Consider the following 26,315-nt stretch of genomic DNA (forward strand, 5'->3'; position numbering starts at 1 on the left):
CAGATCCCTAGCACACGTGTTAAAAAGCCAAGCATGGCTACATTGATGACACCTGCAACTCCAATGCTGTGGTGGTTCTAGATGGTGTCCAGCTGACAGAGTTAGGATTGGGACCCCAACCCGTCTCTCCTGGAGGTCTTCCATGACCCTGCTGACTCCAGTCTCCAGTGAGAGATTACATTTCTGTTGTTTAAACCACCCAGTTTGAGATAGTTTGTGACAGTAACCCCAGGAAATGAATCAAGAGGCTATTTCCATCTCACCCTCAGCACCCTTAGTGCCTTGGGTCCCTCATTAGCGTTGACAGCCAACAGCAGAGGTTGACACATATGGCTGGTGGCCAGTCATAATAGCAGGACCTTTGAAGATGTTTAATTAAACTCATATCCGTTGCATTTCTGCTATTTTTTTCCACATACCACAGCCAATAGTTGCTTTTTCTAGGTCTCTTTTAGCTTCAGCCTTAGAAACATAGTAGTCCAGTGGACATGGTAGTGGCACATGTCTATCATCCTAGCTCTCAGAAGGCTAAGGCATGGGTTGGCGAGATGGTTCAAAGGATAAGGAAGCTTGCTGATGCAGAGCCTGATGACGTGAGTTTGATTCCCAGTAGTTCATAAACCAGGCATGGTGGTACACACCTGTAATCCTAGTGCTTGGGACATAGAAGCAGAAGGATGAAGAGTTCAAAGTCATCCTTGGCCTTAAAGTGAGCCTGAATACGAGAAACCCTGCCTTAAGAAGAAGAGGAAGGAGAGAAAGGAGGAGAAGGGAGGGGAAAGGAAGGGAAGGGGAAGAGAAGAGAAGAGAAGAGAAGAGAAGAGAAGAGAAGAGAAGAGAAGAGAAGAGAAGAGAAGAGAAAAAATAGTATAAAGCCTACCTCACCACATACGTCAGCACAGTGCTCTCATTCCATTGCCCACTCTCACTTTGAGAGGCTTCCTGTCATTTTGTAATTAACCTGGCTTGCCCTGGATACTACGCTTTGTGCCTCATCTGAATGTATTCAGTGGCAATCGGAAGTGCAACTGGAAAGAGATAAGATACTCTAAAAAGGAAATGTGTGCCTCCTCAAGGGATCAGAATTTCCCCAGGAATATCATGCTGGGGGAAGACCAAGGACCAAAGCCTGGCACTAGCCAGGGGAGGAATGTGTCTCCTAGGAAGATTTTTCATATGATTCTGACAAGTTGTCAGATCGCCTGACAAGATGGGTCAAGGATAGCCAGGACCACACATTGAGCAGAACTGCCTAATTATGGCACCTCTTACCCTTATCGAGGGTTGCAAAGATGGACTTGGGGGGCAGACCCTGGACTTTCTTACTGCCCCTCCCCCCAGTGTGTCCACACTGAATGAATCTCCTTTCTCGGTTTTTCACTACTGTTTATCTTCGTGATCAGCATCTTGAGAAAGGTGGCTGGGCCCAGCTTGTTAGAGCTTCTGAAGTCTGTGTTGACCCTAAAGACTCTTGTAAAACCCGCATTCCAAGGAGCCAAGGGAGGATAGAGTGGGATCCAGGCACTGGGAGGAGTAAGCCAGACCCAGCTCCCATCCATCTGCAGAAACTCAGCTTTCTAGTTTGTCAACAACAACAACAAAAAACCTATCACCTCAAAGGACCTAACAGATAGTTTACTCTGGGCCATGACACAGGAACACAGACTTGGGTTATGCCACATTCCATTTTCCAACATGGCAGCATTTTTATATTAATAGAATAAAGGAAGTCATAAGTCAAGGCACTTTTTTGTTATTTTGGTGGGGGGGGGGGCGGGTATTTTTTGTTTTTGTCAAGACAGGGTCTCACTATGTAGCTCTGGCTGTCCTGGAACTCACTCTGTAAACCAGGCTGACCTCGAACTCAAGAGACATCTGCCTGCCTCTGCCCCCCCAGTGCTGGGATTAAAGGTGTGCATCACTACCCCAGGCTTATCAAGGCACTTCCAAATACCTCAGTAGGAATATAAGGTAGGCGGGTTACAGCTAGTAGGGAAATACTTGATGGGAACCGACAAATATACTTGATGGGTCCTCTGCATGCTCTCAACAGCTGAGCCACCTCTCCAGCCCCAAACCAGTCTTTGGTTTGTGTTTGCTTTTTGTGGTACCGGGGACAGAACTCGGGGCCCTGGACGTGTGAGGCAAGACCCCAGCCCTTTGTGTAACTTTTAACTTCTCCTTTTTGACTAAGAACCAGCTTGGAGGTAATAGCCTAAATCACATTGATGAAAATCAATAGCGAGTAAATTAAACATAAAGCTGCATTCATCCTGATCGTGTTCTTGGTTGCCTCTGGCTAATTTGATGACAAAGCAACTGTTTTCATCTTCTAGGCTTAGAGTTTTTGTTGCTGGACACCTTGAGAGGAGGGGGTAATTATACAGCCCATTTATCAAAAAGATTAACGAAACAGGAGGAGTGGGAATTGGTTTACAAGCATTCTAGGAATTATAGCATTGTGACACCGAGATCTCCAGAGAGCTTCTCAAATTACATTGTTTCTCCTCCCCTCCTAGCCCCCACGAATCACTAGATATGACTAAGGTCGATAAGGAGGTGGCTGGAGTCAGGAGTCTACTATTTGCCTGTCCTGGGATGGGAGCTTCCTTATCTTAATAAGGGACTGGCCTGTTGGGGGAAAAGCACTTGTTTTTCTGCAACTGTGTTACCATGGATACAGCATCCGGTCCTCAGCATCTCAATGAAAGAGCCCGACTTCCCAGGTTTTTTTTTGTGCAAATCATAATTTAGAATGTGTTTGGTTTTCATTTGCAGCCCAGTCTGCCAGCCCGTCTTCCCCGAAATTCTGCAAAGTTCAACCATAACGAACATGAATAAATTGTCTTCTCAGCTCCAGCTACCTCTTGGAAAGATGTATTTCAGGGTGTTGGCGGATTAAAGGATTCCCTGGTTGGGGGTCCTCAAGATTCACCCTTAGAGTCAGAGCAGACTATGTGTGAGAGACTGTGGTCCTCAGAACAAAACAGCCACCATCCTCAAGTTCCTACTTGTAAGAGTCTATCTGGCCCGAGGCTTTCAACTTCCCCTCAGAGAAAGTGGAGGTGGGAAGGGTCACTGGACCCTCACTTGAGCTTCCAGATGCCCCTAGCCATCTGCATGCAATTCTACTCTACTTGCCCTGGGGTCTTGTGGTCTCAGGGAGGGCAAGAGAATAAAGCTGGAGAAGGTTGACTGAAGGGGGCTCTCTGAAGTCATGGAGGAGCCATCATGCATGCTGGGTGAAGACTTTCCAGTGTGGCTGCTTTGGCCTCACCCACACTCCTGGCATTGACTCCTCCCCTGTGCTCTATAAGTAACCCCAAGGGTAACTCTGGTGGAATCGCATTTTAGTTTGATCTTGAGACCTCATGACGAGGGGTTGACCTTGTGTCTGAGTCTCCCCAGAGACAGGTCCTTGAGATACCAGGGCTATCTAGCAGACTTCTAGAAAATGCCCACCTATGGTCCTCCATGTGTAGGCTGAGGCTGAGGGGGGTTTTGCGGAAGTTCCCCCATGTTGCACACCTTCCTGAGGCACCTGCATGGAGTCTAGAACCTGCATGCAGTTCCATGAGTTCCAGGGTGAAGACCTCAGGGACTTATGGCAATCAGCCGTTGCTTCCGGATTCACACCTCGTGGTGGCCAGGGACTTAATGCCTCTGTCAATCATGTGCTCATTCTTGGACCAAGAGGTGCAGTTAACCAAACCAGTTTGCACAGTCTGAAGTCAGGGAGTTGATGAGGCTCTAGAACAATGTGGTTCTCAACCTCCCTAACGCTGCGACCCTTTAATGCAGTTCCTCATGTGGTGGTGACCCCCAACCATACAATTATTTCATTGCTACATCATAACTGTAATTTTGCTACCATTATAAATCATAATGTAAATAGCTGATATTCGGCCTTTGGGGGTTGAGACCCACAGGTTGAGAACAACTCTCTGAGAGGGAAGGCATGGTTTACTTGAGAGGGATGATGGCAGAGGGGAGTGGCTTCCTTTTAAAGCTGCGAAAGGAGCTTTATCAAGGGTGAGAATGAGAGAGTTAGGGAGGGAGACAAAAAGAGAAAGACTCACACAAACATCATGAGGGGTATGGGGTGGGGGGGTGTTGAAGGATCCTCTTCAGACAGAAGCATGCAGAACATTCTCCCCGGCCTGGCACTCCTCCTGAGGAGTCCTGGACCAAACCTCAGACCAAGGAAAGAGCTGACATTTTTGTAACCTTTTAAGGGTTTTGCATCAAGTGATCCAGTTCAACCAGTATACACAACAAAGAGCATGGAGGAGCCAGGTACTCATTAGGACCGTAACTGTTTGGGGGTTTCTGGTAGCCATTGAACAGACAACCACTTCACTCTGTCCCAGGGAGAGCAGCAGAGAGGCATAGACTGATCTCTTTAGGCTTATGGTTTTGACTTAAAGATGCAGGCCGGTGATCTAACCACTACAGAGAACACTGTTTCAATGCTGCTGGGTGAGCCCCAGCCTCCAGCAACTGAGCAGATAGGGGCTAGAGTTCACAACCAACTCAGGACTTAGCCACAGATGGACCTGACAGGTCAGTGAGTTCTGGAATCTTCCAGAACCTCAACCACCTCACTCCTCAGGTCAACAGGATAATTATGAAAAGCCAAATAGACAGCATCAACTTTGAGGATAAGAAAGGACCAGTGGCTGGGTCCTCAGTTTGGGAGGGAGCATGAGAGAGGGGTGACCAGGACAGTAGGTCAAGGTGCCAGAATGGAGAGTCGATATACAAATGTTGAAACAAAGAAAAACTTGGGGCCGGATGTGCAGCTTACCTGTTAGAGTGCTTGCCCAGCATGCATGAGGCCGTGGGTTCCACCCCCAGGACTGGGTGCATGGTGCACACCAATAACCCCTCACTCAGGCAAGGAAGGAAGGAAGATCAGATGTTAAGGTAATCTCTAGCTACTAGAGAGCCCAAGACCAATCCGGGGCACAAGAAAGCCAGTCTCCAAAAAAAAAAAAGACCAGGTGTGGTGGCACAAGCCTGTAGCCTCAGCCCTTGACACTTGAGAGACTGAGGAAGGATGGTTGGGAGGAGGGAGCAAAAGGAGGGGGAAGGGAGGGAGGGAGAGAGCGAGCCAGGCCAGCCACCTTATTCCTGACAGATGTGTCGAGGTCCCTTGCCTCTGCAGAATCCACAGCCACCTGCTATTGATAACCCGTAGGTGCCTTTTGCAGCTGGGCCTTAGTGTTTTCTTGATCAGGGCATTTGGATTTTTTTTTTTTAAACAGCAGAATTCTGAAGCTAATTAGGCCATTATTCTTCAAAGATTTAATTTGCTTTGATGGGCTAATCTATAATCATATTTCCAAACAGCTTCTATTTAATTACTGCACAAAATGAATGAGGTCCTGGGGCAGTTTGTGCCTGATAAACTCACTGCTGTGGTCTGTGTGTTTGTGTCTGCCCCCAGAGTCCCACGCTGACGCTGAACCCCCAAGGTGGTGGCATGAAGAAGTAAGACCCACGCCAGAGCACCTGGCAGGTCGAGGTAGGAAGATCCAGAGTTTAGGGCCAGCCTGGGCTGTAGGCAGGACTGGGAGGGGGCTGGGGAGGGGCTGGAGGGGCTGGGGAGTGGCTCTGGCTCTGTGGATAAGATGCTTCCTGTGCCAGCATGTGTCAGAGTTTCTGTCACAAGCATCCGTAAAACCCAGGAGTGGTGATACATGCTTGTAACCCCAAAACTGGGGAGACAGAGACAGGAGGATCCTAGGGGATCCCTAATCTAACGGAATGGCAAGTTCCAAGTGAGAGACTCTGTCTCAAAAAATAAGATGGAAAGCACTAGAAGAAATTTGACTTTGGCCTCTGACAGAAAGGGAGAGAGAGAGAGAGAGGGAGAGGGAGAGAGGGAGAGGGAGAGGGAGAGGGAGAGGGAGAGGGAGAGGGAGAGGGAGAGGGAGAGGGAGAGGGAGAGGGAGAGGGAGAGGGAGAGGGAGAGGGAGAGGGAGAGGGAGAGGGAGAGAAGGAGGGGGAAGGGAAAGGTGGGAAAGAAAGAAAGGAAGGTAGAAGAGGAGAGGACAAGAAAGGAGAGGAGGAGGGAGGGGAGGGGAGGAGAAAGGGGAAGAGAAAGACCCCGGCTTTGGGAAGTGATTAGGTCATGAGGGTGGCCCCACATGAACATGATTAGTGTCCCTATGGTTTTTTTTTGTTTGTTTTTTTTTTTGGTTTTTCGAGACAAGGTTTCTCTGTGTAGCTTTGCACCTTTCCTGGATCTCGCGCTGTAGACCAGGCTGGCCTCGAACTCACAGAGATCCGCCTGGCTCTGCCTCCCAAGTGCTGGGATTAAAGGCGCGCGCCACCACTGCCCGGCTGATTAGTGTCCCTATGAAAGAGGCCTACAGAGTATGTTTGATCTCCCACCATAGGAGCAGACAATGGTAACCGGGAGATACAGCTTTACGTTGCAGTCAGCAACCCTGGGAGGGCCCCCTTCCTTTAGGGAACTTCTGGTTTTTCAAGACCTGGTCTCTCTGTGTAGCCCTGGCTGTCCAGGAATTCGCTCTGTAGACCAGGTTAGCCTCAAACTCAGATCCACCAGCCTCTGTGCTGAGATTAAAGGCATGAGCTACCACCACTGGGCTAAAGTCAGTATCTTAATAAGGATTTCTATTGCTGTGATAAAACACCATAACCAGCTGAGCAGTGGTAGTGCACACGCCATTAATCCCAGCACTCGGGGAAGCAGAGGCAGGTGGATTACTGTGAGTTATAAGCCACCCTGGTCTGGAGGTGAGTGAGTTCCAGGACAGCCAGAGTTACACAGAGAAACCCTGTCCGGAAAAACCAGCCAAACAAACAAATCAAAACAAAAAAACACCATGACCAAAAGCAACTGGGGAGAGGGGATGTTTGTTTCAGCTTCCGATGCTCAGGTCACACTCCATCACTGAGGGAAGTCAGGACAGGATCTCAAAACAGGAAGGTGGAGGTAGGAACTGACGCAGAGGCCATGGATGAGCGCTGTTTGCTGACTTGCTCCACGAGGCTGGCTCAGCCGGCTTTCTTACACCATCCAGGACCACCTGCCCGATGAGCGACACCACCCGCAGTGAGCTGGGCCCGCCCACATCAGTTATTAATCAGGAAAATGCCCTGCAGACTTGCGGACAGGCTAATCTCACGGGGGCATTTTCTCTCAGCTAAGATTCCCTCTTCCCAGTGTCTCTAGTTTGTGTCAAATTGACATGAAGCTAACCGGCACAGCCAGATCCTCGACTGTGCTGCAGAAAAGAATTTTCAGAGCAAGCCAGAGTGAGGTGATGCTAGTGTGTATATTAAGGTGACGGAGGAGTGTGAACTTTAAGATTGTTTTAAGATTTTTTTTTATACATGTGTGTATGAGGGCAGTGTATGTGCATGTGAACACAGGTGCCTGTGGAGACTCAAATAGGTTGTCAGACACCCTGCAGCTGGAGTGCAGTGGTGGTTGTGAGCCACCCAATATGAATGCTGGAAATCGAACCCAAGACCTCTATGAGAGAGGTACATGCTCTTAACCACCAAACCATCTCTCCAGCCCCCAGACTCTAAAAGTAAGTGCAAGCATGAGAGAAAGGAGCTCTTGGGAAAAGGAGACTACTCCATGCCATGGGTGCAGGCATCTAAGACAGATAGTTGTCTGTCGATACCTTAATAGCTGTATACATGGTCCTGGGTCCTTCTAAGTTAAGGACCTCAAAGGATGTCATTGACAACAAGGTCTAAAGATTAAGCAAAACTTCACATTTAAGTAAAAAAAAAAATTAAATGAAGTAAAAATATTAAGACGTAACCAGGCTTGTTCATTTCCGTTAAGGAATTTTTCTTCTGGAATGGAATGGGGAAGTGGTTTGACAAGGTGCCTTGTTTAGACTTAGGCATGAGACAGGTGTGTTAACATTAGACCCAAAGTGAGCACAGTGCGTTTTTGTGCTCATAGAATCCCTCTTCTCTCTCTCCGACTGGACTCCTGGACCTCAGTCAGGCTGGATTTTTTTTCTCTTCCCTCAGACCAGAGAGCAGTTATGATATGAAATATGGACCCTGTGCAAGTTGTTAGAAGCACGTATTAATGAGAGAGGTGGTCCAGGAGGAGACAGTAGGCAACAGAGGCAAGAAGATGGAGCTGGGGTGCCCAGTTGTCCCAGTTAACCAGGACTGTCCCGTTTCACTCATTAAAAAGACCTGGGCCGAGAGGCTGGGATGCGGCTCAGAGGGTGAGAGCTCTTGCTGTGCAAACGTGAGGCCCTGAGTTCTGATCCCAGCATCCATGCGGAAAAAGAGAGAACTGCTCTCAGAAGGCGGAGGCAGGGAGATCTTCCATGTAAGCTTGACACCAGCCTGGTCTGCATAGCAAGTTCCAGGCCAGCCTGGTCTACATAGCAAGTTCCAGGCCAGCCTGGTCTACATATTGAGAGACTGTCAAAAGAAAAAAAGAAAAGAAAAGAAAAAATAAAAAAGGAAAGAAAGAAAGAAAAGGAGGAGAGAAAGGAAGAAAGAAAAAAGGCAAAAATGGCTGTACCCTGTAATCCTGGCAATGTGGGGAGCAGAAGCAGAAACAAAAACAACAACAACAAAACCCCTAAAGATCCAGGTTCAGAAGTAGCCTTTGACTCAAGAGAGTAAAGTGGAAAATGATTCAAAAAAAAAAAAAAAAAAGGATGCCTTGATGACCTCCTCTGGCCTCCAAGCAGCCACATGTACCCACTCACTCACACTCACACACACACACTAACACTCACGAATTATGTATAAATACACATAATTTAAATTTTAATGTCTCAGTGGGTAAAGACGATTGCCACCAAGCCTGATGACCTGAGTTTGATTCCTGGGCCCCACAGAGTGGAAGAAGAGAACCTACTTCCTCTAGGTGTCCTGGGACCTTCTCATGTACTATGGCATAAACACACACACCACACACGCACACGCACACACCACAAAAGGAATAAATAAGCACAGTTTATTTTTTTAAACTAAATAATTTTTGTAAATACCAGCATGGCCTGGGAAGCCCCATAGTGCTGGGCAAGAGAAAATGGGATTCCCCAAGATGGAGTAAAAGACAAAAACAAAAAGGATGTGACCCCCCAACAAAAAGGATGTGACCCCCCAACAAAAAGGATGTGACCACCAAGCCATCCATCATTTACAGCTGGAGCAGAGAATGTAGGGGAGGGACAGAAAGGCACTGAGATGCCGCAGGAAGGTAGGAAGTGGGGGAATGAGACTCTGGTGGACTAGATCTGAGAGGCAGAGAGCGTGGGAGGGTGTCACGCAGGAGCACGCAGAGCTGCGTGACTTCTCAAGGACTCCTGGGATTACCGTGAGAAGGGGCATTCGGGGGCAGAGACGCCAGGCAGAAAGCTGCCGCCCACACACAGGAACCCTTCCGGAGGCTGGAGGAAGCCAAAGCCTGAGCTTCTGCCCGAGCGGAGGGGGTGGCAGCTGACCCACTCTGAGACCCGACAAGTTTTAGCAATTAGCAGCGCATCTCCCTTGCCAGCTCCCCTTTCCCATGGCAGTGGCTGATGGAGCTGCGTCCCATCCTCTCGTGTCTCGGTGGAGACACCGGATACAGCTCATCTGCCCTGGATACAGCTCATCCGCCCTGCTCCCGTGTCTCAGAGAAAGCTCAAGACCTAGAGGTTCCCTGAAGCAGACACAGTGACTAGCCCTTTCCCTTGAGGCCACAGTCATCCCTACTTCCTGGTTGTTTCTAACCTAACTTCTGTAGTCACCTGCACACCGAGTGGGTGTTGGCATGTCTTTCCATTAAGCTTCTCTTGTGGAGCTAGGAAGATGTCTCATGCTGGAGTAAGGGAAGGTTAGGACCCTGATCCCAGCCCTAGGGCGAACTTGTTGCCTAAGAGATTTCACACGGCCCTGACAACTTCTCAAGCACCTTGGGAGAGGAGCTGGAGCTAAGACATGATGGGTCAATGATAGGCAGGACTACATCTTGACCAGGACTGCTTAGCAACGCATCGCTCTTGCCCTTAATTTAAACCTAAACATTATATCCGGATGGTGAAGATGGATTTGGGGAGGGAGTTACTTGTTCACCTTCCCAATGTGGCTACATTGTGTGACTCTCCTTTATCTTTTTTTTCAATGTCTCTTGTCTGTTGGTTTATTTAGGACAGGTGGCTGAGCTGAGCCTCTTAGGGCTGCCAGGGCCCAGGCTCTGGACCTAACAATTCTGAAACACATTAACAGAAGAGACAGCTAGCTGGCAGTGGGCTTAGGCGAATTTGCCGCAACACATCAGACTCTGTTTCGTTGGTGCAGCTTTAGAATGGGGGAAGCATGCCTATGAGCTTGTCCTTTAGTCAAGCGCTCTGTACCCGCAACTGTGTTGTCATCTTAAAAGGGAGAGGAGTGTTGTGGGTGGGGAGATGGTAAACTGCCTGTCCAACAAGCATGGGGACCTGAGTTCAACCCTCTGCAGGCACTGTGACATGGACTGGTAGTTCCAGCTCTGGAGAGCTGGAGACAGGCCGGTTCCTGGTGCTCACTGGCCAGCAGATCTAGCCAAAGCTGTGAGCTCCAGGTTCAGTGAGAAACACTGCCTGGAAAAATAAAGTGGAGGGCAATAGAGGAAAATACCCAATGTTCGTCTCCGGCACACACACACACACACACACACACACACACACACACACACACACACACGGAAATAGTAACATGGCAAAGACCAGACTATTCCAAGCTACATTGCAAGATATCATCTCATAGAGAGAAGCAGGGGGTGGCATAGAAAATGAGGTACAATTCGGTATCAGTAGACGGTTTGCCTTATGTGTGGAAAGACTCAGGTTCCAATCTTAGCACTAAACAAGTAAACAAGTAAACAAACAAACAAAAAAACCCACCTCCTTAGGTAAGGCTTTAATGCACTCAGAATCTTTACTGATATGAAACAATGTAGGAAAAAGATCATTTGTGTGTTTACACATGTGTGCCCATGCACGTGGAAGCCAGAGATTAGCATCAGGTACCTTCCTCTGTTACTCCTCACCTCATTTTTTGAGGCAAGGTCTCTCGCTGAACCTGAAGACGACAGATTCCACTAGGCAGGCTGGCCAGCAAGCCCCAGGCATCCTCCTGTTTCCACATCCCCAGTAATGAGGTGCGTGCCCCTATGCCTGTCTTTTACATGAGTGCTAGAGATCCAAACTCAGGTTCCTGCACTTGCTTTGCTGGCTCTTTACCACCTCAGTCATCTCTTCAGCCTGGAAAAAATGATGGTTTTGCACGCAGCTAGAGGTCTGGAATCTCAGGAGAGAGCCGGGTCTGTCTGTAGCTGGTCCCTATTCATATCTTGGTGACATTGAATCTGCTGTGTAAAGCATTCACAGAAATGAGATACAGCCAGGCAGACATTGACTCTCAGGTGCTAATCCAAGCCACCGACCACTTCAAGGACAACAAGACTCTCCAGGGACCTTGGCTTTGCTCTCTTGCCCTTAGCAAAGCTGTTCACTCATCCTTGCTGCCTGCAATCTATCAATAGGATGGCGAAAGTGCATGCCAAAATAGTGACCAAGAGTATAGATGGCATCTGGGCACAGCTACAGAAAAATAGGCCCAGCTTCAGATACCAGTCATGCACGCGTCCTGGCAAGAGTCTACATGTTCTAAAGAGAGACACGTGTGCCCTTCCTCTGGCCATCAGACTATTGAATTAATGGTCCCCACAGGATTGGAATTCTCCCAGGAGTCCCATGCTGGGGAAAGGGAAAGGATGGAGCCCAGAGCCAGCCAGAGAGGGAGCTTGTCTCTCAGGAAGAAATTTCACACAGTTTTAACCGCGTTGCAGGAGACGCTGGCGCTGAGACAATGATGAGTCAGTGATGGGCTGGACCGCACCTCAACCAGGACAGCTTAGCTATGCATACGCGCGCGCGCGCGCGCGCGCGAGTGTGTGTGTGTGTGTGTGTGTGTGTGTGTGTGTGTGTGTGTGTGTGTACAAAGGTATACTTGTTTCTCCCCTTCCGCCCTGTCAAGTCATTAGGCTGGCAGCAAACACCTTTGCTCACTGAGCCATCTTGCTGGCCCCATACCTCTTGTCCTCTGTGTAAACCTAAACCTCATGTCATGATCCTGAAGATGGACTTGGGGTGGCACGGCGGGGAGAGGGGGGTGGTCATCATTTGTTCTTCTCAGTGTGACCATATCAAACAAATCTCCTTTCTCTGCTGTGTACTGTCGTTGTCTGATTCTCCCCCACCCCCCCCACTTTCCCTCCAATGAAACTCCGTGTAGATGAGGATGACCTTGAACTAGTGGTCCTCCTGTGTCCACCTCCCTAACGCTGGGATGATCGGCATGCACACCACAGCTGGTTCGTGTAATGCTGGGGACCAAACCCTGTGCTTTGTGTGTGCTAGGCAGGCACTCTGTAAGTTACATCCCAGCCCCTCCTCCCTGCTGAATTCATTGCCTCTCTGCCGGGCTGCATGAAGGTCTTCAGAGGCTGCACCAAAAGATGGGCCATAGATGATGGGGATTCGACCATGGCGATGTATTGCCTCCCAGTCCAGAGACTAGAAGTCTGAGTGAGACCAAAGTGTCAGGAAGGTCAGTGCCTTCCCGCAGCTGGTGTCCTTCACCGCTCAGTGGCTACCTTCTCCACTGGGGCTTTGCCTGATGGGCTGGTTAGTTTTTGTCACCTTGACACAGCTCAGGTCATCTGGGAAGAGGGGACCTCAACTGGAAAAAAAAAAGCCTCCATCAGACTGGCCTGTAGGCAAGTCTGTAGGGCATATTCCTGGTTGATGATTGATGTGGGAGGGCCCAGTCCACTGTGAGTGATGCCACCCCTTGGCAGTTGCTTCTGGAAGGTATAAGAAAGAGAGCTGGACATGAGCCAGGAGAGCAAGCCAGTAAAGAGTGTTCCTCCATGGACTCTGCTTCAGTTCTTGCTTCCGGGATCCTGCCTTGAGTTCTTGCCTTGGCGACCTTCAGTGATGTGGTCAGGACATGTAAACCAAATCAACCCTTTCCTTTCCAAGTTGCTTTTGGTCATGGTGTTTATCACAGCAACAGAAAGCCAATCAACATTCCTGGTCATCCCTCTTTATAGGCATGGGCCCCTTCCCTTCTTATAAGGGCACAGATCCTGTTGATAGGGGCACATCCCAGTGTAACTCACCTGGCAAAGAAGAATACAATTTAAAGAGATACTTGAATCCCTCAAATTGACTATCAGACTATTGAAACAATAGACCCCCAAGAAACTAAAATTCTCCCCAGGAATCTCATGCTGAGAAGACCGAAAGCCTGGGCCAGCCAGAGGGAGAAACAGAAAGACATTTACATCTTGTTAAACCGCCCTACAGAAGAGGCAATGATGGGTCAGTGTAGGCAGGACCACACCTTGACCACTGAGATCTGCAAAACAGAGGCCTTCTGCTTAAGCCTCAACCTCACTTCAGGACCCCTCTGGTAGAGGGATGGGGTGCCACGGATCTCTGTGTCCCTTATCCCCATGTGGACACATCGAATAAATCTCCTTTTTCTGCTTTTCACTTTTAATTGGGCTGCTTTAATTGGCTGGTGGAGGACAGGTGACTGAACCTGGGTTGTTGGGGCACAGGCTGTGACCTCAAGTCCAGTAAACAACTAATGACTTCATTTTAATCTTAAAGACTCTGTCTCCAAATATAGTCACATTCTGGGGGGATTACGGGGGTTAATGAGGAGGGTGATGTTCCCAGAGAAACTGAGGTTCCCTTTGGGGGTTCTTAGTGTCATTAATAAAAGAATTTAGAAACACATTCAGAAGAAAGCTGAAGGACAGTTGGTGTTTAAGAGAGAAAGAATACAGATTAGGTGAAAACCTCACAGGCCTCTGGGAGAGAGAAAGTTAGGTGTGGAATAGAAATAGAGACAGCTTGTTAAGAAATAGAAAACGCACCCACGATTGGAAGCGGGCTAGTGAGCTGAGGAAAGCTCCCAGAAAGCACTGGGCCACCTGTGGTCTTTTCTAACCCCTGCCCCCCAGTGCATTTCGAGGGCTTTCTTTTGAGCATGCTCTGTTCCCTAGATGATGCTGAGATAAGGATGGGGCTTCCCATCTTTCTCTGAAAACTGGCTCGCTTTACGTGTTAACCTTGATGCAGCTTTCTCTGTTTCTACTCTCTTATGACAGAGGCTTGTGATAAACAAGATGCTGCAGAGACCAAGAGGCCCCGAAGGTGACTGACAGCCGTCGGGAGCATGCGCACTTGCTTTAGGGCAGTGTGAGAGACAAGCAGAGCCCAGGAACCACCTTGGAGTTCCTGCTTCCTTCCTCTGTTGGCTCTTCTCTGCTCTGAGAACCCAGCCTGGCCTTCCACTGGGGCCTCATCCCATCTCTTGTGCAAGCCTAGCTTTCTGGCCCAACTTCGCTGAACTGATTCTCATGCGTGCATTCATGCGTGTGTGCCTGTGTGTGTGTGTGTGTGTGTGTGTGTGTGTGTGTGTGTGTGTGTGTGCAGGCCGGCAGTCGACCTTGGCTGTTGTTCCTCAGAAACCACCCACCACCCACCTTGCTTTGATGGGACAGGATCTCCCTCTGTCCTGGAGTTCACTAAGTAGACAAGACTGGCTGGCTGCAAGTCCTAGGGATCCACCTCTCTCTGCCTCCCCTGAACTGGAATTATAAGCACACATCGGCACACACTTCCACACTTAACCTGCTTTTCTTTTTAGATATATTGGGGCGCGCGGGGGCGGGGGGGGGGTCGCGGGCAGCGCACAGGTATGGAGGTCGAAGGACAGCATTCAGCAGTAGCAGTGAGCTTTTCCTTCTGGGTCGTCTTGCCTGCCCAATCCACACTAGCTTTTCTTACACGGGTGCTGGGAGCTGAACTCAAGTCCTCAAGCTTGCATGGCGGGCATTTTATTAACTGAGCCGTCTCCCCAGACTCAGAGAGGCAGTTTCTGCACCCCAAGTCTTTCTCTTTCTGACTTGAATCCATCCTAAGAGGAAATCACTTTCAGATTCTGATCTACACCAAAGAGACATTTATTTGTACCTGTAAGACTCGAAGTGAACCTGTAAGCCCCACCCACCCGAGGACCAGGTAACCTCCTAGAATGCTGGGAGTTGTAGTTGTAAGCTCCACCTGCCCAAGGACCAGGAAATGTCCTGGAATGCTGGGAGTTTCTGGAAAATAACAACGCCTCATGTAAAAATACAGTGGCAGTATGGGTTTGTCCTTATAAGCCACAGCAAAACGTGTCTGGGACCACTCAGCTGGGAATTCTGGGGACTAGACTTGGCCAGAGTCCATCTACCTGGCCCGTATTTAATATTTAATAAAGCTTGCTTTAAATTTGACTCTGTAGACCAAACTGGCCTCAAACTCACAGAGATCCACCTGCCTCTGCCTCCCGAGTGCTGGGATTACAGACCTGTGCCACCAACACTAGGCTTCTGTTTAACTTTTTAATGAACATACATATACATATGCCTGACTCAGATCAAGTTTCTCACGGCCTGGCAAGTTTTAGTTTGATCTGAATAATACTCTGGAACTTGAATGTTAAAGAATAAATGTATAACTCTCTCATAGGTTTTTCAAAAATGATGGTAAAATTTTTTTTTACAGTTTTAACCAGTTTTTTGCTATTGTTTGAAACTAGGTCTTATGTATTCCAGGCTAGCCTCAAGTTCACTGTGTAGCCAAGGGTAACCATGAACTTCGGAATCTCCGGTTTTTAAGTGCTGGGATTACAGTGTTCATCCTGATGCCGGGTTTTGTGAAGGACTGGGGGTTGCTCTCAGTGCATGCTAGGGGAGCACTCTTATCAGCTGGCTGCGTCTCCTGCCCACATCTCAACTTTTTAATGCATATGGCTCCATAGCATTGTATATATTCACTTTATTGAGGAGCAGATTCCCTAAACCTTTTTGGATTTTTTTTTCCAGATTTGCTAAAGTAAGAATGGACTTGTTAAAACACTAACGCGCTGTCCCCCTCCACAAGCCCTGGAACCCACGATTCTTTCTGTCTCTGTGAATCTCATTACTCTGGGGACCTTACAGTGTCACGGTAACATTGAGAACCCACCAAGAGAAAGCTGACGCCTCTTAGCCAAAAGAATGGACTCTGCTTCTGGGTGGAGACATGCCACTGTTTTCCTCCCTAAGACTTAGATGCGGGGCTGAGAGATGCTCAACAGTTAAGAGCACTTGCTGCTCTTGCAGAGGAATCAGGTTTGGTTCCCAGCACCCACATGGGACTGCACAACCTTCTGTAGCTCTAGCTCCAGGGAATCTGGTGACCTCTTCTGGCCTCATTGGGCACTAGGTATGCACATGGTGCACAGACTACATGAAGGCAAGACATATACACATATAAAATAAAATAAAGGTAATTTTTTTTAAAGTTAATCCAGATGGTCCAGTCAATCGCCTGGCCAAGGAAGGCAGGTTCATCTTAGGCTCAACTGTAGAGATAGAAGGAACAATTAGCCTTCCAATGAGACATAATGTACTTTTCCTTTGCGGAATTCCCACCATCCAGCAGAGTCCCTTACAGAACACAACCATGCAGCTTCACAAGTCTGCCTGCTTCTCTAATCACTCAGAAAAGCGTACCTTTGCCTTTTCTCTCTTTTATCTCCTTTTGGAGCATCGTTTCCCTAACGCTTTGGACTTTACTCTTTCCCGAAGCCCTTCTACCTACTGTGTGTGCTCTTGTAATCCCTGCACTGGGGAGGTGGAGACAAGTGGATCCCTGGGCTACACTGGCCAGCCAGCCTAGCCTCCTGGGCGAGTTCTAGGCCAGTGAGAGACTCTTCCCATCAAAAAAATTAAGATGGATAGCACTTGAGGAACACCCCGCCTACACACACACACACACACACACACACACACACACACACACACACACACACACATAAACATGCACACGCATGTACCCCTCACACAGAGAGAAAGCTATGTCTCAGGGCTGGCCTGTGCTGTGTTCTCCTGGGCAATTCGGCCTCTTAGCTTGAGTACACAGTACATTAAGTTAGTTGGCAGGAAAGACCTCTCAGCCCTTGTGATCTGAGCTTGGCTTCCCAAAAGCCATTCCCAAAGCCATGTTGTTATTTATTTCCCTCCTCCCCATCTATCATCCGCCCCACCCCTCCGCTGTTCCCGCCATTCCACTCCACTAATGAGTCCCAAGGAGATACTGCCGTGCCAGGAGCTGCCCTTCCCATTGGCAGACGGGAGGCCCTCAGAGCCTCTGGCACACTTGGCTCTGCTAAGTGCAGCCCTGACTTGGAGTTTCCATGGTGATGGCACCTGTAGTCACAGCTTTGGCTTGTTGCCAGAGCAGATAACAATCAGACCCCATCCGGCTGCACCTGCAACCTGAGGGGAACAGAGATGCTAAGTGGGGAGGGGGTTCTCTTACTCCTCTCTCCACTCACCCACCATTCAGCCTGGAGTGCTATGCCTCCAGGGGCTATCCCTCAAGCCTAGATAACCAGGGGCTTCCTCGCTCCTGCTGTGACCCTCTAGGCCTGCCTTCCACCTGCTGTGTGACCCTGAGCCAATGCCAACCACTCTGGGCCTTCCTAAAATGGGCATGGTACCAAATTGGTCTTGAAGGATTCAAAATGTCTGTGCCTGGAATACTTCTAGTCTAGTGTGGCCACAGTGACGAAAAAGCTTCAGAGGATGACAATTGTCCACTCCTCCTCCACTTCCCACCTGATTCTAGGAAGACAGATGAATCAGCGGCACATGTGCTTTGCAAACACAAAGACCTAAGTTCAACCCCAGCACTCATGGAAAAAGAGTTGATTGTAATGGCGTGTTCCTGTGGAGATAGGCGGGTCCCCGGGGCTCCCTGGCCAGACAGCATAGTCTACCTGGTGAGTTCTAGGCCACTGAGAGACACTGTCTCAAAACAAACAAACATGGCCATGGAGATGGCTCAGCGGGTTACCTGATGATCCGAGTTTGATTCCTGGAACTCACATCGTAATGAAAACTACTCCCAAAATGTCCTCTGACCTCCACACACATGCCTCGACATTACACACACACACACACACACACACACACACACACACACACACATGCACACACGCACACACGCACACACGCATACACACACTGTTCCATGGACCTAAAGACCCAATGCCTGTCTGTTCCTCTGGCCACATCTGATCCCAGAGCCCTCTACCCATACCTGGTGCCCCTGCTATGATCACTGTCTCCAGAGCCCTCTGCCCAGACCTGGTGTCCCCTGCTGTGATCACAGTCTCCAGAGCCCTCTGCCCAGACCTGGTGTCCCCTGATATGATCACGATCTCCAGACATGCAGACTCAGATCTTCAGGTCTCATGTTCCCTAACATAGTAGGACACAAAAACACTGAGTCCCTTGGCTTGCTTATGTGACCTCAGCCCCATGTCTCACTAGGACTTTTGACTGAGAATTTAATCTCAGATGACAGGTGCCTGGGGCTGTTTTGCCTGGTGATTCAGTGAGACAAAGTGGGTCCTCTGTCATATCGAGGGAAGTTACCACAGTACCAGTTTCTGGAGCTAGCTGGATCTGGGTAGGTCCAGGTGCATAATGAGGCAGCCATTTAGCATCCTATCCCATCACTCCTAAACTGCTTTTTAGTTAGATTTGTCTGTATTGTGGTGCAATAAACTTAACAAAAGCTACTGTTTGGAAGGAAGGAGGTTCCTGGAGATAGAGCTGAGGGCCTTGTGCATACTGGGTAAGTACTACACCGCTAAACCACAGCCCAGCCCCTCACTGGGGGATTCTAGGCAGGTGCTTTACCACTGAGCCACACCCCAGCCCCTCACTGGGGGATTCTAGGCAGGTGCTCTACCACTGAGCCACACCCCAGCCCCTCACTGGGGGATTCTAGGCAGGGGCTCTAACACTGAGCCACACCCCAGCCCCTCACTGGGGGATTCTAGGCAGGGGCTCTACCACGGAGCCACACCCCAGCCCCTCACTGGGGGATTCTAGGCAGGGGCTCTACCACTGAGCCACACCCCAGCCCCTCACTGGGGGATTCTAGGCAGGTGCTCTACCACTGAGCCACACCCCAGCCCCTCACTGGGGGATTCTAGGCAGGGGCTCCCACTGAGTCACACCGCAGCCCCTCACTGGGGGATTCTAGGCAGGTGTTCTACCACTGACCACACCCCAGCCCCTCACTGGGGGATTCTAGGCAGGTACTCTACCACTGAGTCACACCCCAGCCCCTCACTGGGGGATTCTAGGCAGGGACTCTACCACTGAGCCACACCCCAGCCCCTCACTGGGGGATTCTAGGCAGGTGCTCTACCACTGAGCCACACCACAGCCCCTCACTGGGGGATTCTAGGCAGGTGCTCTACCACTGAGCCACACCCCAGCCCCTCACTGGGGGATTCTAGGCAGGTGCTCTATTTCCCAGCTACAGCCCCAGCACCAACTGTTGATATTGACTCCATTTCCGAGTGCATTGCTTAATCACATTAAGCACTTTCACACTTTTGTGAACCCGTCCCCATCATCTATCTCCTGAACCTTCCACCCTCCCAAACTGAAACTCTGCCGCTCCTAACTCCTCTTTGCCCTCCCCAGCCCCTGGCTCCCACCATTCTGCTCTGTGTTCTAAGTCCTCCTTATAGGTGGAATATTCTACCATTCTTTTTGAGACAGAGTCTCACTGTGTAGCCCTGGGTGTCCTGGAGCTCACTATGTAAATATACTCGACTGGCCTTGAACTCACAGAGACCTGCCTGCCGTTGCTTCTCAAATGCTGGGATTAAAGGCCTGCGTCACCATGTCCGGCCCTCCACCAGGATCTCCTTGTTGTTTACCACTAAGAATGCCAGACTAGCCTGTCCGTGAGCTTCCAGGGACTCCCCTGTCTCCACCTCCCACGTCACAGCAGAGGGATTACAGCCGTGTGCTACCACACCCAGCTTCATGTGGGTTCTGGGTGTTTGAACTCTAGTCCTCAGGTTTACAAACAAGCACGTTACTGACTGAGCCATTTTCCCAGCATGTAGTTTGTTTGGGTTAGAAGGTTTTTTTTTTTCTTTTTTTAATTAAAAAAGAAAATTTCGAGCCAGGTGGTACACACCTTTGATCCCAGAACTTGAGAGACAGAGGCAGGCAGATCTCTTCGAGGCCACCCTGGTCTACAGAACGAGTTCCAGGACAGCCATGGCTACACAGAGAAACCATGTCTCAAAAAGAAAAAGAGAAAGAAAGAAGGAAGGAAGGAAGGAAGGAAGGAAGGAAGGAAGGAAGGAAGGAAGAAAGAAAGAAAGAAAGAAAGAAAGAAAGAAAGAAAGAAAGAAAGAAAGAAAGAAAGAAAGAAAGAAAGAAAGAGAAAGGGAAAAAGAAAAAGAAAATTTCCCTTTATTTTCATGTGTATGGGTGTTTTCATGTACCATGCGTATGCAGTATCCTCAGAAGCCAGAAGAGGGCATCAGATCCCCTAGAAGTTACAGATGGTTGTGAGGGGTCCTGTCAATCAATGCTGGGAGTTGAATCTGGGTCCTCTGCTCTTAACCTATGAGCCACCTCTCTAGTCCTCTTTTAACAACGGCAAGGAAATTAAACCATCTCTGGATCACGGGCTGCATCATGAGAGGCCATCCTGCAGAGCCGCTGCCCTCCCCACCCCACCCCACCCCCACAGACAGACAGACAGAGAGGAGCGGGGAGTGAGAGAAAGAACATTTTAAAAAGAAAGAAAGGGGTTCCATCCTGGGCAGACCCATCTGTTTCCCTCGTGCCTGCTTCTCACTACCACCGGGTGCAGCCATGCACAGCAGGTTCACGGGGGAGGGACATGTCACTCAGATGGCTTACTGAGGCCACGGTCTGAGCACCAGGTATCTTAGTTGATAAGTGTCTTACTCTCAATGGCCCCACTCCATACAAAAAGCAAACAGCTTTCCAGAGGGCATGCTGTTGTCAAAGGCTGCTGCTATAGCGACAGTATCTTACTTTCCCCCAAAGGCTGGTGTGTTACAGCCCTAGTCTTCGACTTAGTGCTATCAGGACATAGTGGGAATTTTTAGGAGGAAGGGTGATTGGTGGGAGGTCTCAGATCATTGAAGATTTTGAAGCCCAGCACGTTGTATGCATGGAATTCACGTGCTCAGGAGACTGGAGTAAGAGGATCTCAAGTTTGAGGCCAGCTTGGGCTACATGGTGAGTTTCAGTCTATCCTGGGCTATATAGCATGACTATGTCTAAATATGAAGGAAGGAAAGAAGGAAGGAAGGAAGGAAGGAAGGAAGGAAGGAAGGAAGGAAGGAAAGAAGGAAGGAAGGAAGGAAGGAAGGAAGGAAGGAAGGAAGGAAGGAAGGAAGACAGGAAGACTAATGAGACGCTTTTTTCTTTTCTGTCTGTCCCCTGTGAAGTGAACAGCTTGCTCCACCATGCACTCCCACCATGATATGATGCTTCACCATAGGTTCAAAGACAATAGGATTAATTGTTGGACATCTCTACATCAACATGGAATTCTCTACAACTGTGGCTAAAATAAACATTTTCTCTTCATATGCCGGTTCTCTTGGGTATTTTGTTACAGCCGCAGAGAGCTGACGAACACAGCCACGTAGCTCCAGGTACTCAGTTACTGCAGAATAGTGTGGTTACACACTTTACCACCAAGCATGGGCCACGTGGCCAAGTCACCCATGGGAAGCTGATACTGAAGGAAACGCAAATATGTCTCACTAATCTAAGGAAGTTAAAATGCGGTGGTGGCGCACACCTTTAATCCCAGCACTCGGGAGGCAGAGGCAGGCGGATCTCTGTGAGTTCGAGGCCAGCCTGGGCTACAGAGCGAGATCCAGGAAAGGTGCAAAGCTACCCAGAGAAACCCTGTCTCGAAAAACCAAAAAAAAAAAAAGAATTTAAAATGCAAGGGGATTTTCTTTCTTGTGTGTCTGGTTGAAGGGCAGAGATCACATGGACAAAGGGTCCTTGGAAACTCCCCAAATTCCTTTCTAAACAGAGGGCTATACATTGTCCTTTAATGGTAGCACCGATCAGCCAGACATGGGCGCGGAGAGAGCCAAAAGACTTAATTACCTTCCGTAGTCTCGCCACCTCTGGAGCCTGAACTGCTTGCTCCTCTGTCTCCACACTAGAAGATTTATTACTCGTTCATAAAATGCCATTGTGGAGAGAGTCCCAAGCCACTGCTTTGAGAGAATTACTTTTCTGAGAGACTGGCCCTTCTTCTCTATGAAGTACACTGTAATGGTTTTAACCACTTTTGTGGAGCTGTGACCAGTGTGTCTCAGAACAACTAAAGAGGAGGAAGGATTTACGTTGGCTCATGGTTTCAAAGGGTTCCGTCCCTCACGGTGGCAAGGGCATGATGGAACAAAACAACTCCTGGCATGATGGACAGGACACACAGGAAAGGAACTAGGGGGCCCTGGAGAGATTGCTGTGTGATGAGAAGGTACATAGTGATTCTGTAGAGGAACTGGGTTCGGTTCCTGGCACCCATGTCGGGCAACTCACAATTGTCTCCAAACCTGTTCCAGGGGATCTGATGTTCTCTTTTGGCCTCTGAAGGTACTACACTCAAAACACACACACACACACACCACAATAATAAAAATATGAGCAAAGTCGGGGGTCTCTGTCACCACCATGGCCAGCAGAGTAGTGATCCATTTGAGGCAAGAAGATAGTTCAGTTCAACATGGTTCAAACTTTGGGTATCTGACCCCGAGTAGTTTATTTTGGGCATATTTGGGCACAGCACAGTTTGGTGAAAATTTGGTGGTAATTAACTCAATCCCATGTATACAACAAAACACCAAGTAAGCTAAATAAAGATCGTACATGACTACATCCAAACTCTTTGCAAAGTACACATGACACCTTCCATAAAGATTGGTTTTATAGCCGGGCGGTGGTGGCGCACGCCTTTAATCCCAGCACTCGGGAGGCAGAGCCAGGTGGATCTCTGTGAGTTCGAGGCCAGCCTGGGCTACCAAGTGAGTTCCAGGAAAAGGCGCAAAGCTACACAGAGAAACCCTGTCTCGAAAAACCAAAAAAAAAAAAAAAAAAAAAAAAAAAAAAAAAAAAAAAAAAAGATTGGTTTTATAGATGAGTACATGAGACACCTTCCATAAAGAATAGATTGACTGAGAAAAACAAGGTCACAATAAGGATCTAGGTGAGGAGCTGCATGGTCTCAGCCACACAGATAGCTCAGAGCTTACCAGGCTATTAACCATGTCTCCTCCCAACCCTCTGAATAGATAACAGATTACACATTCCTTCCTTTAAAGGAACATTCCAGATTCCCTGAGTGCTTATCTGTGATCACAAAGACTTCCTTGCCTCCTAGGGGCAGGAAGATGACCTGGTCCTGTCCGTTAGTATGCCTCAATCTTTTCCCATCATCATTCTCCCAAGGAACTTTCTAACTTTTACATTTTTAATTGCCCAAATATATTAAATACACAGGATCAAACACATCTGCAATTCCAGTGTTCTGTGAGGCAGGAGGATTGTGAATTCAGGGCCAGCCTGCACTACTATTGCATTAACTTTTCCTGAGAGACATCAACAAACTCAATAGTGTACCCAGAGTAGACCAAGACGACTGCACCCAAGTCTAGCCCGCTGAACCAGTGAGTTTATTCGGGGGCTCACATGAGCACGGTTGACGCAAAGGTAGCTGCGTCACCAAAAGCCCACCAGCATTCATGACAATTCATGGAAATGGAGCCTCTTCCTTCCTCTTTCCTCCTCTTCTTCCCTCTTTCTCCTCCTGTTTTTCTTCCTCCTCCTTTTCTTTCTTCCCCTTCTCTGTTCTCCTCTTCATCCTTCTCTCTTGTCCCCCATCCTCCTCCCGTTTTTCCTTCTCTTCCTCATCATATTAGCCAGGGTTCTGTAAAGGGACAGAGATGGTAGACTAGATAGATGGATGGATGGATGGATGGATGGATGGATGGATGGATGGATGGATAGACAGACAGACCGACCGACAGACAGACAGACAGACAGACAGACAGACAGACAGACAGACAGATAGATAGATAGATAGATAGATAGATAGATAGATAGATAGATAGATAGACAGATAGATAGACAGATAGACAGATAGATAAATTTATTAAAGTGATTTATAGGTTGTAATGTGAGTTATCTTACAATGGCTGCCTCCTGATGGGAAGACCCAGGATCTGGAGTTGTTCGGTCCATGAGACTGGATGTCTCAGCTGTCTCAGTGTGGCGCTGGAGTCCCAGGGAAGTCTTCAGAGCTGCTGGTCCTCGGTCTACACTGGAATCCCGAAGAAGCCAGTTCTAACGGCAAGAAGGAATGTTTCAGCAGCAGGATGGGTAAACTTGCCTGCTTCCTTCTCCCATGTCCTTTGTGTGGGCTGCCGCCAGAAGGTGTGACCCAGATTTAGGATGTGTCTGCCTACCTCTAATGATCCAATCAAGAAAATCCATGACTGGAATGCCCAGCAGCTGGGGTTTTGGTTGATTCCAGATGTAGTCAAGTTGGCAATTAAGATGAGCCATCACGGGCTGGAGAGATGGCTCAGAGGTTAAGAGCACTGGCTGCTCTCCCAAAGGTCCTGAGTTCAATTCCCAGCAACCACATGGTGGCTCACAACCATCTGTAATGAGATCTGGTGCCCTCTTCTGGCCTGTAGGCAGACATGCAGGCAGAACAGTGTATACATAAATAAATAAATCTTTGGAAAAAAAAAAAAGACATCCTTGCCAGGCCAGGTTGGATTTGTGACCTATCCTACCCAGCCAGGACCGGTGGCACACACCTACAATTCCAGCACCCAAGAGGCTGGGACAGAGGATTAAAGTTCAACCTGGGAACTTCAGGAAAGATTTTGTTTCAAGTAAACAAACATTTTTTTTAAAAAGTACTGGAACTATTCAAAGTGCTCTGCACTACTAGGAATTGACCCTAGCATGATAGACAGGTGCTCTACCACTGAGCCACACCCCAGCCCCTCACTGGGAAATTCTAGGCAGGTGCTCTACCACTGAGCCACACCCCAGCCCCTCACTGGGGGATTCTAGGCAGGTGCTCTACCACTGAGCCACGCCCCAGCCCCTCACTGGGGGATTCTAGGCAGGTGCTCTACCACTGAGCCACACCCCAGCCTTTCACTGGGGAATTCTAGGCAGGAGCTCTACCACTGAGCAATGGTCCCAGGAGATTCTAGGCAGATGCTCTACCTCTGAGTTGCATCCCCAGCCCTCTTTACACTTTTATTTTGAAGTAAGTTCTCGCTAAGTTGACCAGTCTGGCCTCAGACTCACTCTCTAGCCCAGGCAGTCCTTGTACTTGCGTCCTGGTGTTCAGCCTCTCATACAGCTGGGATGGCAGGCCTGTATCTCCAGTCCCTGTTCCAAAGTGCCTCTTAATTAAACCAAAAAGAAGAGTGCCACTCTCGGAGAGCAGCTCCTCCTTCCTCTTCCCCAAGATTGACACTCGGGTATGAGTGTGGCTGGCAGGGGGTGGGGCCACATGAAGAGTGGACAGAGCTTCCACAGTCCCCAACATCTGGGACCAAGCTGATTCTCCTTGGCCAAGAAGAGAAGGCACTCACACCAGAAGTTAGCAGATTCCTTAATTAGAGCCAGACTATTCCGAGCTGCACCCCCCCACACCTCAACCTGGGTGGCCCCCGCTAGAAGAGGAGACGACATTGTTGTGTTTATGCTTATGAGGCGGATCTGCTGGAAGAGAGCATTCTAAATGAGATTACATCTTATACATGTTTAATGTACTGTTCCCACCATTTAAAATGCAGCTCTATTAAAACAGCAGGGAGGGGGGGGGGATGGACTCACGGAGTTGGGTGTGGAGAGAATAGATCAGCAGTGAAATGAATAATATATTAACAGAAGAACGCTGTTGCTTTTCATATTAATCGTATAAATCACGGGATTCTTGGGCTGTCAGCAGAAGTTAAGGAGGAGGGGAAAACCGACTTCTGGTTTCACAGCCCGGGAAAGACCAAGGCTGGTGAGGTATGGGAGCCAGATGCCTGGTGACCATGCTGGTAACAAGATGGGTTTTCTGGGCATGATAATGAGGCTGCCAAGGGCCTGGGAATTCCCCCAGGGCAGTGCTATTTGCTGTAGGAGGGCATCAACTCAGCCCCTGCCTATATCCCTTACTAATGCTTACTGCTTACTATGTGTACGAGAAAGATGAATGGGATACAGTCCCTGCCTGCAGGCCAAGGAGACAGACGTATACACAGATGGTCCAGCAATGTGCGGCCAGGCAGTACAGAGGCCTTCCCAAGAAACACAGGTG

The 26,315-nt window shown here is 48.9% G+C and overlaps 1 long non-coding RNA gene across 1 annotated transcript in view; it reads right to left on the minus strand.

The window, feature by feature from the left end:
- Nucleotides 1–26,315, minus strand: part of LOC128120438 (uncharacterized) — a 94,974-nt gene that overhangs the window by 51,445 nt on the left and 17,214 nt on the right. The window contains exon 2 of the long non-coding RNA XR_008221876.1: nt 24,170–24,322. This is a non-coding gene — a long non-coding RNA (uncharacterized LOC128120438). The remainder of the gene's footprint in view (nt 1–24,169; nt 24,323–26,315) is intronic.

Source organism: Peromyscus californicus, unplaced genomic scaffold (assembly GCF_007827085.1).
Source record: "Peromyscus californicus insignis strain IS unplaced genomic scaffold, ASM782708v3 Scaffold_2__1_contigs__length_46816999, whole genome shotgun sequence".
Taxonomy (NCBI): domain Eukaryota; kingdom Metazoa; phylum Chordata; class Mammalia; order Rodentia; family Cricetidae; genus Peromyscus; species Peromyscus californicus.